This window comes from Pelodiscus sinensis, chromosome 22 (assembly GCF_049634645.1).
Source record: "Pelodiscus sinensis isolate JC-2024 chromosome 22, ASM4963464v1, whole genome shotgun sequence".
Taxonomy (NCBI): Eukaryota; Metazoa; Chordata; order Testudines; family Trionychidae; genus Pelodiscus; species Pelodiscus sinensis.
Window position 1 is genome coordinate 26038001 of NC_134732.1, and position 15598 is coordinate 26053598.

At 44.4% G+C, this 15598-nt stretch overlaps 1 protein-coding gene across 2 annotated transcripts in view; it reads left to right on the plus strand.

Annotated features, from left to right (window-relative positions):
* Nucleotides 1-15598, plus strand: part of LMX1B (LIM homeobox transcription factor 1 beta) — a 126303-nt gene that overhangs the window by 1807 nt on the left and 108898 nt on the right. The window lies entirely within an intron of this gene.

Below are 15598 nucleotides of genomic sequence, written 5' to 3' on the forward strand. Positions count from 1 at the left end.
GCACCGCCCGCGCCCCAGCCCGCAGCAGGCCCCGCAGCGCGCCCACCTGCTGAGCCCGGCGGGCCCGGCCCCGAGCAGCGTCCCAGCCCCGGGGGAAACCCAGCCTGGCTCCGGGTGCCCGGTCATTGCCCGCCGGCCCCCCGCAGAGCCTCCGCCGGGCCCCAGCCGGGCCGGTTCTGTGCCCTCAGTCGGGGCCGGGCCGCCGGCTCTGGACACGTCTCCCCGGCCGGGTCGGCCTCTCCCCGCACCCCCTCCCGGACTCCCGCCTCCGGAGAGACTGGACTTTATTTCCACTTTTTAGTCCCAAAAGTCAGGCTTGGAATGAAGCCCGGCCTGCCGCCAGCAGCGCTGCCCTTCTCCGGCCGAGCTCCTGCCCGGGCCGCCGCTGCAAAAGCCCCTTCATGCTTGTCACTAAAATTTAGGGCCCTTTTTGTGTGGGGAGGGGGGTGAACATGGGCACTTCAATCACTAGGACATAATGTGGCTCTGCTAGAAGTCTGGCAACAAACAAAGAACAACAACTATTGGTTTGCATCAACTTTTGTCAGGCATTCAGCGGCTTTCAGAGAGGCCTGAAGTGGCTTAGTGGCAACAATGTGCATTTCATAGCTACAGCATGAAAATCCATCTCCATGGAAACTTGGAGTAAATGCTAACATGACATGCTGAGTATAAATATTGTCGGGTTCTAACTCTTGTATGAATGGCCCGGGGAGATGTCCCCCTAGTTAGCTGTTACAATAGAAGTGTAATTTCCTACTGCAGCCTTAACCCATGTGTTATTAAAAAAGCTTCAGCAGACCCCAATACTGCAACGTGAAACACGCTAGTTTACTGGACTGCACTGCTTCCTTTTGGTGGGTTTCGTTTGGACAAGTATTTACATTTTCACATCTTCCCATTTGTAACAGTTACAGCGAATTTAGTTTCATAGATATGTCAGACCCAGGAAACATCTTGACTATAAAAACATCTTGAGAAGTATCTTCTTTATTTCTAAATTCAAAATACTCATTTGGATACCACCACAACATTCTTTGAAATGTAAAAACATTAGGAACAGCAAGCAGGAGACGACTCCCTTTGCAGCTTGTGTAAAATAACCATTTTGCAAACTATAGACAAGAAGAAAGCAAAACAATGGGCTGTCCCTTTGTGAAAAAATTTCTTTGTTAGACTAGAAATAAATCCTCTTTAGAATTTTGGATATTATCAAAGGCTTTCTAATTGTATAGGGGGAAATAGGGTGTCCAGGCTGACTAGCAATAAAAAGATATCACCATGTTAGCCTTTGTTGAAGCCCAGCACCTAGTGTGACATTACATGGTAGCCTGCTGTGTGTGCCCCCAAGGACTGACAGCAGAAGTAGCTAATAATGAGGGGGGGGGGGAGACACGGCAAATCAAAATTAATTTTTCCCTGAATTTTTTTTAAATCTGAAAGATAAAGCTGGTGAAACGAAACTGCTCTTGTTCACATTTTTCTCCTGGCAGCTGTGTTTTAGGCTGTTGGAAATCTTTGGTTATTAGTAATTCTTCTTAATTAAAGTGTAAAAATAACTTTGCACTTCTCCTTGGTCATGTGGTGTGAACACAGATTTTATCAGCAAGAGTATGGAGGGCTGCATTGCCCATGTGTGGTGAAGCCGTGAGTGAGTTGTGCCGTCATCTCAAATGCATGCAGCTACAAACCTTTGCATCCCGCCAGAACGTGGCATGATGGATAGTCACACGTTATTTGGAGATGCTTTTTTTAAATAAAAAAAATTGCAGGTTGAGGGATATGAAGAACAGTATCAATAAAGTTAGATGTTCATGTTCCTCTAAATCCCCTGTATATACATGGCTCAGAAGGAGGAAAACATATTTTCAACATTTTATTAATTAGCAAAAATTACTGCAAATAGCTTCTCTGTATGTAGTAACGTAATTGAAAGGCCAGATTTCTCCAGAACTCCCAGGACTATAATCAAGCGCTGTGTGTATATTTGGAAACCTGGACTCTCTTGTTTCCAAAGAAAGCAAGCTCCCGAAGGGTCAGATATCAGTCCTTAATCCTTTCACGGGGTCCGGAATTATTATTGCCTGTCCTCTGTAATTTGGGGTTTGGGGGGAAGGAGGAAACTTTTTTTTTTCTGGTGGGTTGAGGTTTTTTTTTTTCTTTTTAAATAAAAATGGTGGCTGTTTGCAGCTGTTCCTGGGTTTGGAATGTTAGAATAAATCCGAAGGGAGATGGATTAGTGGCTAGGGTGCAGAATGAAGTGGTCAAAGGTGCATGATGAATGCAGTGTATTACATGGAGATTTCCACTGCGTTACCGGGCTACATCTCTGTGTGTTTGTGTATTTCGGCAACTCGGTCATATGGTCAAGTCTATAAATATTTGCGCAAAGTGGATCGAACAGACGATATTTTGATATTCAATATTTATTTTGCAAAAAAATCATCCCTTACTGTTGGGGAAGGGGGTGCATTGGGTTGCAAGTCGTTTAATGCACAGCAGCACTCTGAGAGCCCGCTAGCCTAACTCAAACAAAACTGTTGACTTCAGTGTAGAATAGTGATACAGATGTAGCCGTGTTAGTCTGGTGTAGCTGAAACAAAATACAGGACTATGTAGCACTTTAAAGACTAGCTCATCATCTAATAAACCATCTTGTTAGTCTTTAAAGTGCTACATAGTCCTGTATTTTGTTGACTTCAGTGTGAGCTTTGCCGAAGGAAGGGTGACAGGATTGGGCCCAAAGGCAATACTTTGAGCTTGGAAAAAATCAGTTCTGCTGCTGGCATGCAGGAACAGAGCAAATGAATACTTGTCAATAATAAACACGAAAAACCCAAACCAATGTTTCAGCACTTGCCATGGTAAAATCCAGTGCAGGTTTTTGCTTGAATGCAATTACAAATAGTAATATTTACGGCAGTATTTTCTGCTACAAAACCATTGGTAATTATAAACAGCATAGTGCTTTCCTCCATTTATTTAATTGTGGTTATATTTTTCTGCTTTGCTGTGATTGAAATGCTCAGGGTTACATAAACATTGTCTTATTTCTTGCTGTTTGGTAGTGTTCTGTAATTGTATATCCTGTTTGAATGCTAAGAGATTGGTTGTTTCAGCTTTGTTGCTGTATATATGAACAAAGCTTACTCTGATTGTAGCTTTGAAAATAAAGGTAGTAAAGGAATTCGTTTAGCAAAGGAATACAGATGTAAATGGCGTTAAGACTGCCCACATTAGTTAATATTCCTTAATTTTCAATAATTGGTTTTGCATTTTGTTTAGGGAAAGAAAGGAAAATATTAACATTTTTTTCAGAAGTACCAGGACACATTAAGCATTGTATTAGCATTTTTATTGGATCCTGGAAATGAAACATTGCCATCTATTTCTGGCATGGATTTATTAATGCTGTTTTTGATCTCTGGGCCTTCCTTTGTCACGGATCATGCTGATTTTTGATGTGATATCAACAAGCGAGGGCAGTGCATGCCAAAGAGGCCAAAGAAGTGCAACGGGATATCACTGGGACTAAATTTTAGCTTTTCAGGATTCTAAAAATTCTCCCTAGTGAGTGAGACAGTCAAACCAGTATTTTCCAGTTAAAATATTTTTTTAAATTGAAAGCAAAACAAAGCTGCTTGTTAGCAAATGGTTTCCATTTTTGTAAATGTTATTTTCTTCCTCAGAGAGGAAAATATATTTATAGCCTGAGAGCAGTTTGTGATACGGAGACAAAATTTAGGGTACAAGATGTGACTTGGGCTCTCAGATTCAGTTATGTGTAGTAGGGATTCTAGCCATTTACTAACAGGAAGGAGCTGTTTGTTTTCAGTTTCACGTTCTTTTAATTTGTGGACTCCTCAGTACACATTTTCAGAATCTGAACATGCTAAAATTTGGCAGAGCAATATCACTCCAGTCTATTTAATCTACCTCTTGTGGTAGATTGGACCTACTCCTTGTTAGGTTGCGATTAAGAAACATCATAAATATTGAGTTAAGCTCAGCGATCAGAAGCTGCATATGCATATGCCTAGAATATCGGATAATGATTTATTTATGATATGCAGTAAAATGCTAAAAAATGTTTCAAATGTGCTGGTACTTTTGCTGAAAAGCTAAACATTCCCATATATCTGATTCATTGGCCACATTAAAAACATTTTGCAAAGCTAGTTTTTAACAATACGGCCAAACAATTCCATTCCTATAACTGCCTGAAACAAAGGCATCAGGCATCCGGAGATTTTAGGAAGTGTTACTGTTCTTTCTCCCAATGACGTCACCTGACTAGCCAGAGACCAGGCAGAAAAACCTCAACTTGCTGCTGTGTCAGCAGGAATTCATCCCGATGTAACATGTAGCAAAGGTTACAGAGAAGGTAATTCCACGGACTGTGCAGCCAAGGAGGAGACTATGTTTTGGTCCACAGGATATTTTGTAGGAAATGTTCAACCGGCTTTACAAATAAGAGGGGATAATTCTGTCTTTTAAAATATCATCGAAACTTTTGTTGAGCCTTAAATTAATAACAACAACATAGTAATTATACTAAACCGAGGCAGAAAATGGGAAAGAAGATCTTTATGTAATGTGGGTTTGGGTTATGTGCGATGAGGAGTATTTGATAATTAACCATTTAAACCTTAGAAATTACATACAGAAGAATAACCAATATAATGGACTATCCACTGTGAAAATATTATTCTTCAGAGTATATTGTTGATATAAATTAAGAAATCATTTGAGAGTTTTTTGCCCCAAATTTGAAGCAGGTCAAAATATATATGACATTATTTCAACAATAAATAATGTAGCACAGCCATGGCAAAAAATAGAAATCCTATTGTGTTTTCTCAGACTAATTCTGTTATTGGTTTATTTCCATTCCAGCTGTGTAACCTGTCCATATTCATCTCCACATCAATCAGCATATAAAGATTTATGAAGCTTAAAATGCTTGCTGCCATGGGAACTTGACATATAAAGAGATAGTTAGTAATAATTAAATACTTCAGTGATTTATAAAGATAGCAGAGGAGAAATGTCCAGGAGAAAAAGATATTTTTTACATTCTATAATTGTGATTCAAATTTTAAGTGAAGAGTAGTTTTCGTTACAAGATATGGTTTTATGAATTTTTGTCTAGAAAGTGTTTGCTTTTCATTGCTTACCATACCTTGTGTTATAACAAGGTGAAGCACATTATTGTACTTAATATTTTCCTTCTGTTTGAATGTGAAGTATCCGGTATATTAATTGAGCTTACCCCTGCATTCCCGGCACACCTACCGTGTATGTGGCAGGAATTGTGAATACACAAGGAGTGAGGATTGGGCCCTCAGTAGGTGCAGTGAAATATTTTTATATATATATAAATGGACTCTCTCTGTGTAATGTGTGTGAAATATGCATCTGTACCCCACACACACGCGCGCGCACGCACACACACACACACTCTCGTCTGCTGATTTGCCAGAGGAAGGGATTTCGGGAGCTAGTAAAATATTCTTTTTCATTATCATTCTAAAGGGCAGGCAAGGAGATTTTGCGCCTCAAAATCTTGTGCTGTTAAGTTTTCATGGTCATTTTGCAGGCTTGTAAATATCTGCCCAGCTCTCGGAGATGGTTCACAATTTTATTAGTGATTTTTGTGCTGTGTGGGCTGAATTAGAGCATCGTATAGAGGAAATCAAGTCACAAGTAGGTTGGGTTTTTTTACCCCTTAGGAATGACAATAAAAAGCTTGTTACGGTGGCTTCCATTCGGTAGTTACACTAACCCCCAAAAAGGTGTCTGCAGAATAAGCTGTTTTGTATCCTTACATCTTCCTCCTCTGATTTGATAGATCATGCTGTTTATCAAATAGGATAAAATAAAAGCAATGAATTATGTAGTGATTTCCAGTAAAGGAAAACAAACCATGTATTACTCTCTGGGATGGTGTGGTGAGGTATAAAGGCTTTCTTGTCCTGCTACATTCTCAAAGCAAAGTTTGACTCCTCTTGTTTGCTATGAAATAGACTACACGTGTGCTTCTTTTTCTGACACAGAGGAAAAGGTTAGTTATGCATTGGGTAAACCTGACATCCGAGTTAGCTAGAGGCCAAATTCTGAAGTTAGTGAAGTTGCTCAGGATTTATACTGGTGTAACGGAGAGCAGTAATGACTCTACCTCTGTAGCTGACTTGAAATATAATCAGCAGGCAACTAACTGTGATAAAATCTATTTGTAGGACAGGACCTTGAAACTCTACAGTGCTGGGATCAGACGTCAAAATCTATTAATTAAAATGCATTTTGAAAAAACAATTATAGTATGGGAATCTCCTGGAAAGCTGGCAGTGGTCTCTGAATTAAGACATTTAAAAAATGTAACCGTGACCCGTGTAGAAGTTGGTTCCCAACAACCGGCATTGCAGCAACATTGGTAACGTTTGGGAAATGGGGGGGGAGGGTTCGTTTGTGTTTTTCTCGGTGAGAAATTGGGTAAAACTAGCCCGATAGTTGGAAATTAAAGGTAAGGTATCTGCTGATAGTGGCTGTGCTAAGTCTATGAGATGAAGGAGCAAAACAGAGGAGATAAGAGGGCAGATCATTTTAGGTGAGAACTAGCTGACTTTGGTTTTAAATAAAATTCTTTGTAGTGTTTGTATTCTGCGTACTAATCGGCAAAATCCTACTTGCCTTATTAAAGCAAATTGTTGGCTAATTTCTAGATTTTTTTCTTTAAATTCAGGATTCTTTTGAGGCAGATATTTGATCGTGTTTTTTGTTTAACCTGCATTTGTTTTTGAGTCTCTGGAATTATTTTGGCTAGACTGATACTTCTCAAACGAAATAGAGGGTGTTTGGTGGTTTTTGGTTTGTTTGGTTTTTGTTTTTGATATGTCTGAAATTGCTTAGAGCGTTGCACCTTGCCCCATTGATCTGACTAACACAATTAAGGAGATTTGGCTGGGACCTTGGCATCTGAAGGTGTTATGACAAATAAAGGTAATTCATGATTGTGAAAATGCTGGTGTTGGAGGAACAAGGATGTTTACTCTCTGGAAGAAATGAACAAATGTTTTCAAAATAGATTTGCAAACTAAACACCATTTGCTACTGCATGTATTTAGAAAAATATTTTTTCGTTATACAAACAGATACAAAGAAAATATACATTTGCCATTGTTTTTATGGGACATTTACTGCACTTGCAAAATACTTTATAATTAGAAGGTATTATTTATAGCAAGTTATGCAGTCTAACAGAGGATCTGTAGAAATAACCCATCTTATAATAAAATGTAGCATGTACAGTATGATACTTGCAATATCTTTTCAAGAGATAGGATTATTTTCCAAAGAGCTAAGGACGTATTATAGCAGCCTTGCAAAATTGTAGTGGAAATTTACTAACTTCCACTCAAAACCTACGTGCCTGCCTTTTATCATGATTGAAAAAACAGAGTATGTGGCTTACCCATCAAAAATAGCTACTTGCCACGGGCAAGTGAGTGAGTAGACATTTGCAAAGCTGTATTACAGAAAATTGTTAATATAATTATTCCCAGATTGTTACTTTGTTAGTGTGATTCATTCTTGAAATTGTACAGTGATCTGAGCACAGAACGTGGTAAAAATAAGTTAAGAAAGTGGATGAAGCTCTTTAATATCAGGGAAGCAAAACAGAATACCTTGGTTCTTAGGGACTTTATAATGCTTTAGGCTCTGGCATTTCTATCAGAGACTAACACATTTATGAAGAACATATTCTCATCATCACAGTTATTTACTTTGTTTTTGAAACACACACTTCCCCCTCGCTAGACATTCTTTGAGATGAAATTGCATGCATGGAACTCCCGTAGACGTCAGCTGGAGCCATTGGTGTGTGTCAAAGGGCAGAATTTGGCTCTTCATTTTACTGTAATCAGTGTATTATTTCTAACAATACACGTTCTCTCAGCGCTAATGGAAGTCCTATACAAATCCGGCTCGTAACTGACTTCAGCTAGGAAGTTTGCAAATAACGTGTGTTGTTTAGTATAATTAGGCTTTGCTATTGTTAAGAAAATCCTTATGTCATATATTTGCTAATGTCTTCGAGGTTGTCACATTTGTAGTCAGGATAGTAAATATGCAAATCAGAGTCTACAGCTAGGAACAATAATATTATTTTAAAGCTTTTCTTACCAGATCTAGAAATTGCTAATTACTTTCTCAGGCTGACAGAAACAAAACTTGCCTTGTTTCTCTCTTCTTGCAGCCCGAGTACAAATGCGCTCCCTGCTATTTCTGAAGATCAGGGGCAAAATATGATTCTTGTCAGTGGCAGCCAGCAATGAGGAGGAAGTTGTGATCTGCAATAGCATATCGTTGAATTACCAAAAGTGTGTCAGTGAGAAACATAGGAGTGAGTGGGAGCTGAGGGCACGGAGACCTTTGCAGGACTCACCCTGAGGCTGCAGCTTTGTACCTGCCGCAATTCATCACTGAGAGAGGTTCTAGGTCTCATTAACATCCGCCCACAAGCAGTTGCGGGACCCCCTCTGCTGACCTGATGGGCTTGCCTACAGCTACCATGTTCGACCGTTTGGTACCTTCTTTTCCTGCCGCTCCCCGGGGCAGCATAACTGAGCTGATTTTCTGATTCAGCCCTTTCTTCAGGGTGTCGCAGTTTCAGCCCCTTTTATGGGCTATTTCTGTTCACTGGAGTTTTCTTTTGGTATCGTGTGTAGCGAGCAACACACCCTCCACCACACCGAGAATCTGGTTTCTTAGCAAATCAAAATAAGGAAATTATGGAATTATAGTGAGCAGCAACAGAGAGACAGGAATGAAGACACAGAAGGGAAACTATTTTGATTTCCACTTTGGAACTTGATTCCAGTGAAGTACATTCTGATGCCTGGCGCCTCTGCCACAAATACTCCAGCTCTTCCACGTGCATTTCTGTAGCGCGAGTGAGCTGCGGTAATCAGTCGTTAATTCAGCGGTCTTAGCACACATGTTGCTGTGCCCTCCACCCCATGCTGGAGCTAGAGGGATTGGTGGGGCCCAACACAAGTCTAGGGCTTTTAACTTCTCTTAGTAACACGTTCCTTTGGGGGATGTTCATCTACTGATTTTTTTCCAGAAATTCTCAGAGGTTGTTTTTGTGGGGGCATCATGAGTCTTGCATTTGCCTCTCTGCATGTGAGCAAACATTTGCTTTTCAGAGTGGCAATAATCCTGCAGCGAGCTTTGCAGACACTGTCGTCTGTGCTGGCTTGCACATCCAGATGGGCTTGCATCGAGCACCTATTGGGGCTCGTTTTAGAGAGCCGTGCTGATGTGCACTCTGAGCTGTGCGTCCCTCGGGGGTTAGTGGCTCGTTCGGTAATGGCAATCGTCGGCCTAGGAAACCACTCCCTGGCGAGAGCCATTGTACTCCAGCGCAGCTCCCCAAGTTGGAGCCCGAGCCGGTAAACCTGACTCCTGTGAGTAGGGCATTGAACCAGTTTCTTTAGCTTGCAGTGTCATGCAAGGTCTGTTTGCTTGCAGGATATCAATGGCTCGAGCGAAGGCAATGGGGCTGCTGAGGGGGGTAACGGCTGGGTTCTCTGTGAGTAAAACACTTAATATTAATCACGGTTTTAATCTCGTGAGCCATTCTCTGCCCTCAGTGGTGGCACAGAGCTTCCTCACAAGTTCCACATGTGAAGTGTGACCCTGCGTGCCTGGGCCTGCTCATGCTGAAAACAATGGAAGTTTTGCCCTTGGCTTCAATAGGGAAAACAGGATCCGGCCCCCTATATGTATGCAAAGACAAACAATTTAGGCTGCAAAGCTTCTTTTCATTAATACTGGCTTTCTTTTGTCTGCCTGTAATTTGCTTACAAACAGCAGTCTCTGCTGTGTGCCCAGGCGTGTGGCTAAAGCACAGGAACGGGGATTAGGAAACATGGATTTTCCTCAGCGCTACTACTGACTGCATGGCCCTGGGCAAGTCACCTCACCTTGGTCTGCCTAGCTCTGCGGAGGTAGATGGGGAATGCTGATTATTGGGAACCCTCTCTTGGTTTGCTAATGTTTGTAAAAGTTAACAGACAGCCTGATGGTGAGCACTGGATAATACCTAGAGAGACGAAGCCCTCTGGCTGTAGGGCGCCTAGAGGGTCGGCACAAAACCAGTGCCCTGCTTCAGTTCCGCGTAAGCCATGATAAGTGAGACTTCAGTATTGTGTCAGCCTGGGGTCGGCTCATGGGGGAGCCCTTTTGAGACATCAGATTCTCTTAATTGTATTGGATGTCACCGCATCCCCGATGACCAGCACGCAAGGCAAGAAAGAGTCTCACTTTGTGTTGTCCAGGCGTGCAGCTTCCAAAAGAGGTGCAAGAAATTAGGGCTCAATACAAGCCCATCACCCAGGACAACAGAACAAAGCAAATCACTTTGCCCCAAACTCCTGAAAAGGGGGAAACCCACCGGAGGGCGGGGCGGAGGGGCGGAGGGGCGCTTTGCTGTCGGTTTGGCTTGGGAGGGGCTTAGATCCTGCTGGGTGGGGTGACACACCCCTGGCCGTGAGGAGGAGGGAACAGACCCCCCGGGGGCCGATATTCTGGAAGAGAGGAAGGGCCTAGTCCCCCTCCCAGGCCGACGTGGCCCTGCGAGGAGGAGCAGGCTCATGGTCGCCCCGAGCACGTCTGAGCTTTATGGGCTCGATTTGCCCTGGGCCAGGCTGGCCGGGAGTCTCAGCCAATGAAAGCTGCAGGAGGCAGCTCTAGCTCGCGGCTGCGGGGCTGTATGGCAGGGGAGAGCTGAGGGCAGCAGGCCCTCGTGGCTCCAGGCTCGTTCTCGCCCAGAGGCCGGTCTAGGCCCAGGGGGAGCAGAGGCACCGTGGGCAGGACTCTGGTGGCCAGGTTCCCCATCGCTGCTGGGAACAATCCTGTTGAGGAGCAGAGGGGGAGCAGGGGGTGGGTGGCAGAACAGATAGGAGCCGGGGTCTCGGTGTGGGCGGCGGGAGCAGAGGGGGAGCCGGGGTCTCAGTGTGGGGGCAGAAGGGAGCCGGGGGTGGGTGGAAGAACCGATAAGAGCCAGGGTCTCGGTGTGGGCGGTGGGAGCGGAGAGAGATCCGGGGTTTCGGTGTGGGGCCAGAGGGGGAGCCAGGGTGTGGGCGGCAGGAGCAGAGGGAGAGCCGGGGTGTGGGCGGTGGGAGCAGAGGGGGAGCCGGGCTGTGGGCGGCGGGAGCAGAGGGAGTGCTGGGGTCTCGGTGTGGGCGGCGGGAGTGCTCTGTGCGATATTGCAGGCCAAATCCATTGCTGCATTCCCAGTGACGCGAGCTCCTGTCGGATGGGATCTCTGGGATAGGGCATAACCGTCAGCCTGGGCTTTTTCGGAGAGCAGGGTTCTCCCTGAGGCCTAGAGGAGAAGGGTCCCTGTATTCCTAGGTGGCTTCGTTTTGCCCCAAGGGGCTGGTTCACTCTTATTCTAATCCAAAGGCTGGAGGCGTTGTCATGTCTGGAGACTTTCCGGCTTTTGTTTACGTGGGGTTACCATATTTAGACTCTCAGAAAAGAGGACACGGCTGAGAGGGCGTGGGCCTGTATCGATATCTACCCACTCACGTTGTTTTCGTGTGTTATCAACGCGAGTGGGTAGATACCGATACAGGAACACTCCCTCTCTGCCATGCCCTCTTTTCTGAGGCTATGTCTAGACTGCAAGCCTCTTTCGAAAGAGAGCGTCTAGACTGCACGTTGAACTTTCGAAAAAGCGGCTTGCTTTTTCGAAAGAAAGCATCCAGTGAGTCTGGATGCTCTCTTTCGAAGAAGCCCTATTTACATTCAAGAAAGCCTTCTTTCGAAAGAGGAACTTTCGAAAGAAGGCGTTCTTCCTCGTAAATTGAGGTTTACCCCCATCAAAAGAAAAGCCGCGTTCTTTCGATTTAATTTCGAAAGAACGCGGCTGCAGTCTAGACGCAGGTGAGGTTTTTTCGAAAAAAGGCTACTTTTTTTGAAAAAACCCCTGAGTCTGGACACAGCCTGAGAGTTCAGCTGTGGTAACCTTAATTTACACACAGGTAGAAGAGAAGACTGAGCTGATGATTTCATTTATCACCATGTGCCTGGTCTGGACGGGCGGTGCCCACACAGTTTTGCTGGGAAAATTACAAAAGGGTGAGGGTGATGGTGTTCTGGCCCATACACGTCCTCCGCAAGGGTTTGTTCTTGCCTTTGTGACCATGGGTGTTTGGACCAGTTTGTACAGCACCCGGCCTCTGCATTTCCGTTGTGTCTGTGCTTGCACGTATGAAGCAGGGCTCGGGACAAGCTGATCAGTTAGGCTACGTCTAGGCTGCAGGCTTCTTTCGGAAGACGCTTTTTCCAGAAGAGATCTTCCAAAAAACGTCTTCTGAAAGAGACTGACTGGACGCTCTCTCGCATGTCAGCTGTGATTGCTATGGACCGAGTGGCCACCAGGGCACCTGTGTTTTTTCCTCTTTCCTCTTCTTCCAAAAGAACTCCCTCTTCCTCCTCCACACACGCCTTCTTCCGAAAGAGCTCTCACAAAAGGCTTCTTCCTCGTAGCACGAGTTTTACCAATGTCGGAAAAACCCCTCTGTTCTTTCGATTTTCTTTCAAAAGAGCACAACTGCAGTGTGGACGTAATTCATGTCTTTTCCGGAAAAACTCTGTCGTGTAGATGTAGCCACAGTTGCCAAGCTAGAAATAAAATCCAACTTCCTTTCTGGGAGGAGCCTGGCTGCAGAGGGGCGCACAGGCAGAGAACTCGAAGGCTCTCTGGGGTCAATGCTCACTCCTCAGGTAGGCCCTTGGCCTAACTCTGCAAGTCCCTGTGTGTGCGGCAGGGAGCAGGCGGTGCTGCGCACAGCGCCAGGGTTTCTGTGTGTCCTTAGTCCATTGGTGGGAGCAGGGAACCCTCCTAACAGAACTCTTGGAACAGGGAGTCTCCGATCATCTGTGACTGCTCCTTGTCACAGAGGCCAGCCCTGCTCCACCCTGCGAGAGCTCCCGGAGGGTTAGAACTTGGGGTGCTGGGGCAGGAACAGAGCATTACAACTGCACAGGTAGGCCTGCGTCATGCAGCGAGGGGGGTTTGACCACTGGCCGGGGACCCCTTGGATGGATGCTGTGGGGTCCTGGGGAAATCCCGTGGATCTTGGGGCATATTCCTCCCATGTTAGCATGGTGCTGTAAGAGCCCATCTCCCCAGGCCTGGGCGATCAAGGTTATGAAGTGGATTAACACTGAATGAACCCACATTAATTACCATGGGAAAGTCCCCAGAGATTCCTGGGTGGTGCCATGGAGAGCAGGCCTAGCTGAGCTGGGAGAAGGCAGAAATGGGCAGAGGGGTCGATGGGCTCCCTCCCCGGCAGCGCCCGGCCCCTGCAGACTGTCGCCCAAAGGAGCAGGTCTCTGCTCCCTTCATTCCCCCCGCGGGAAATCCCAGGGCAATGCAGCGCAGAGACACTTAAGGTAGGACTGCGTGTGTCGAGTCTGTTGGCACTGACTAGCCGCCAGACGCCTGGGGCTGCTGTTTACCTGACGCGCCCAATGCAAGCAAACCCATCTCTTGAGTTATTTCCCCCGTTGATTCAATCCCATGCGAAGAATCCTGGTGGTTGAACCCTGCTTCCATGTGTCCCCCGTGCGTAAAGGACCCACTCTGACTGGCATTGCTTGCTCACAGTGCGCACTGGATGCGTTCAGTGACGTGAGCCACAACATACAATTTGCTGGATGCCACAATTAAACCTCAGGGCTTTTCACCCAGCCATTGAAAAGCCAATTGCAAGTCATCACTCAGGCAAGAATACGCATCAGCCAGGGCACCGCTTAGCCCCATTTCCTAACAATATGATTTTCATCACCCTGCCAGTCTTTGGGGAGTCCTCAGCTCCCATCTGGAAGTTCCTTCAGCCCTTTCCAGCTACGGCTCTTGGAATAACTAGAGCAGAGAAAACCAAAATGACATCGAGTTTATTGCCATTTCAGAGAAAAAAAGTGTTTGAAAAAAGTTGACTCAGGAAGCCAGGGGAAGTTAAGTGGGAGACATTTGCCATTTCATCAGTCGGTTGGTGATAGCCATTCATGTCATAAATGGCTTGTGTCATTTGATGCCAAAAATAACACAATTTTCCTCCCCAAAGGCCTATAGGGTTTTTTGGCAATAAATGTTTATTTGTTAATAATATACTTTAAACAGCCCTGTCTTGACCTCAAGTCTCCAAAAGAATCCATCTTCGCTCAGAAAAATCCTACGCAGTTTGTGTAATTTTTCTGGGAATGTGTAATTGATGGGGCAGTGAAGGGTCGTGTGTTTGCTTTAACTACTGCAGCTGCGTGGATGAACTGTTTATAAGGGCCTACTGTGCTTTGAATGGCTACTTTCTTAGATTTCAAACCCTGGTTGACAGCACTTCCTAATGGTTTCATGGGTTTGCTTAGGTTTGAACAGTAAAAATAAATTTCTGTATTAGGTCTTCCATTGTTCTGGTCTCTTTGCTCCTGCTTTGAGACCCCTTACCCATTGATGTACAGTAATGGCATTTCATTGATTAGCATGCTAAGTGCAGCATCTTGAACGGAGGCTGGACAACATAACCACTTTAAACAGCTGATTTGGGTCTTTCTCCTGCAGTCCTTGTCCCAAATCTCCCATGGATTTCAGTGGGAATTCTAAGAGTTCAGGAAATAACCTGATTTTTCTGGATTGACTAATTGAAATCTCTGATCTAACACAAATCTATTTTCTGCTGTCTTTGTCATGCAGGTGTGGCCAAAAAAACCCTCCAAAAGTAGATTGTGCAAAGATGCACAAGAGACAGAAGAGAGAAAAGGAACTTTAATAATTAAAGTAACAACACTGGTATTTCACTCTAGAAAAAATGAAGACATCTATTTCAAATTAAATAATGTTACTGTGCCTTGAAGTTGCCTTTCATTTTAGATTTCTTCTGTGGTGGCATTGGTAGAATGTCTGAGACGTGTGATCAGTGATCTAAAGATTTCTTTTCCCTCCAACGTTTGGGCTGATGGTGGCTTGCTTAATGTTGACTGTTATTTTTCAGCAGTTTTGTTCCAATATCAGCCAGCCTGCTCCTCCCTTTATAACGCTTCACCCATGTATATGCTAAAAAGCAAAGAATTCAGGCTTTTGCTGGAAATGTTTGTTAGTCCATAAAACAATCAGGAAAAGTCCAGTACACGATTCTACAATGCAAACTGCAACTTTTTGAAAACATTATTTAGGATTTTTTTATTATCTGTGTGCATATGTGAATTCAGCTGAGAATTGAACTAACATCTCAGGCCATTTCAGGCTATTATTTTTATACTTCAGGAGAGTTCACAGTCCATTGTGCAGTTAGGTAAAATGAGCCAGCTGTGTGTATGAAATGAATGAAATTCACTTTCTCTTAAAACATTTCACACTCAAGGGGCAAAATGATCTGGATAATTTGCATACCTGTGAAAGTTCCGTAGAACTCGTTTTCTTTCAATAACGATAGTAGGGTATTGAGAATATCAGGCTTCATTTCATTAATCAGGACTTGATGACCTCGCTTCTTCTTTCCAGGAGCCATAATTTCTAGTTTGG